The sequence below is a fragment of the Palaemon carinicauda genome, chromosome 13 (genome assembly GCF_036898095.1).
Source record: "Palaemon carinicauda isolate YSFRI2023 chromosome 13, ASM3689809v2, whole genome shotgun sequence".
NCBI classification, from domain to species: Eukaryota; Metazoa; Arthropoda; class Malacostraca; order Decapoda; family Palaemonidae; genus Palaemon; species Palaemon carinicauda.
Window position 1 is genome coordinate 126,901,742 of NC_090737.1, and position 2,500 is coordinate 126,904,241.

A 2,500-nucleotide genomic window follows, 5' to 3' on the forward strand; every position below is an offset into this window, starting at 1 on the left:
CTTGGAGAAGGCACCCCAAAATCAAACCATTGTTCTCTAGTCTTGGGTAGGGCCATAGCCTCTGTACCATGGTCTTCCACTGTCTTATGTTAGAGTTTTCTTGCTTGAGGGTACACTTGGGCGCACTATTCTATCTTATTTCTCTCCCCCTTGTTTTGTCTTTTATAGTTTATAAAAGAGATGTTTATTTTAATGTAATTACTGTTCTCAAAATATTTAATTTTTCCTTGTTTCCTTTCCTCACTGGGCTGTTTTCCCTGTTGGAGACCCCGGGATTATGGCATCCTGCTTTTCAAACTAGAGTTGTAGCTTAGCAAGTAATAATAATAATGATAATAATAATAATATTGTGGTTTAGTACTGTATAAAACATTAATGCAGCTAATGTAAGACATAGATCGGGTAACTCTAATAACATTTTAGGATTTAACACTTGAAATAAAAACGTTTATTTCGGTGAATTTTTTTACGAGTTTGGGTGGTCTTACCGACAAGAATCCGTGAGCTTCGTCATTCCTATCTTTAAAGGTGGCTCATGAATGGCAGAGGAGGGGGCAGTGGCAATGCCCTAACCAGAAAGACAATGTCCTCGCTATCAGGACAATGCCCTAGAGACTAACCATATAAAAATATGATCAGCACCCAAGACACTCTTCACCCAAGTTAGGAACAGGGAGGGCCAGGTAATGGCACTGATAACTAAGCAGGTAGACCTATAGGCTCTCCAAAACCCATTGGGATCCTTATCTCACAAGGATGATAAGGTTGCAGACAGTAAGAAACTATCAGCCTTAAGAGGGGCTTGAACCTCAGCTTTGCAGATCCAAGGCAGGGGCGTTCTCAATAAGCCATTTCAGACATTGGGATGGCATAGGTGGCCATCTGTACCATCTAACGTGAAGAAAACTAAATCGTACTTGAAAAATTATTTTCCGCATTGTTACCCCTTTGCAACATTTAAAAATGCTGGTTGCTATTTTCCAACATGAATGACTTGGTAACTGCCTGGCTCCAACATGAATGGTTTAGATACAGCTTAGCTCCCTCGGGAATTGTTTAGATACAGCTTAGCTCCCTCGGGAATGGTTTAGATACAGCTTAGCTCCCTCGGGAATGGTTTAGATACAGCTTAGCTCCCTCGGGAATTGTTTAGATACAGCTTAGCTCCCTCGGGAATTGTTTAGATACAGCTTGGCTCCAACACGGTCTAGAAATTAACTATAATCAACAGGAACGGTTTAGATACAGCTTAGCTCCCTCGGGAAATGTTTAGATACAGCTTGGCTCCAACACGGTCTAGAACTTAACTATAATCAACAGGAACGGTTTAGATACAGCTTAGCTCCCTCGGGAATTGTTTAGATACAGCTTGGCTCCAACACGATCTAGAACTTAACTATAATCAACAGGAACGGTTTAGATACAGCTTAGCTCCCTCGGGAATTGTTTAGATACAGCTTGGCTCCAACACGGTCTAGAACTTAACTATAATCAACAGGAACGGTTTAGATACAGCTTAGCTCCCTCGGGAATTGTTTAGATACAGCTTGGCTCCAACACGATCTAGAACTTAACTATAATCAACAGGAACGGTTTAGATACAGCTTAGCTCCCTCGGGAATTGTTTAGATACAGCTTGGCTCCAACACGGTCTAGAACTTAACTATAATCAACAGGAACGGTTTAGATACAGCTTAGCTCCCTCGGGAATTGTTTAGATACAGCTAGGCTCCAACACGGTCTAGAACTTAACTATAATCAACAGGAACGGTTTAGATACAGCTTAGCTCCCTCGGGAATTGTTTAGATACAGCTTGGCTCCAACACGGTCTAGAACTTAACTATAATCAACAGGAACGGTTTAGATACAGCTTAGCTCCCTCGGGAATTGTTTAGATACAGCTAGGCTCCAACACGGTCTAGAACTTAACTATAATCAACAGGAACGGTTTAGATACAGCTTAGCTCCCTCGGGAATTGTTTAGATACAGCTTAGCTCCCTCGGGAATTGTTTAGATACAGCTTGGCTCCAACACGATCTAGAACTTAACTATAATCAACAGGAACGGTTTAGATACAGCTTAGCTCCCTCGGGAATTGTTTAGATACAGCTTGGCTCCAACACGGTCTAGAACTTAACTATAATCAACAGGAACGGTTTAGATACAGCTTCGCTCCCTCGGGAATTGTTTAGATACAGCTTAGCTCCCTCGGGAATTGTTTAGATACAGCTTGGCTCCAACACGATCTAGAACTTAACTATAATTAACAGGAACGGTTTAGATACAGCTTAGCTCCCTCGGGAATTGTTTAGATACAGCTTGGCTCCAACACGGTCTAGAACTTAACTATAATCAACAGGAACGGTTTAGATACAGCTTAGCTCCCTCGGGAATTGTTTAGATACAGCTAGGCTCCAACACGGTCTAGAACTTAACTATAATCAACAGGAACGGTTTAGATACAGCTTAGCTCCCTCGGGAATTGTTTAGATACAGCT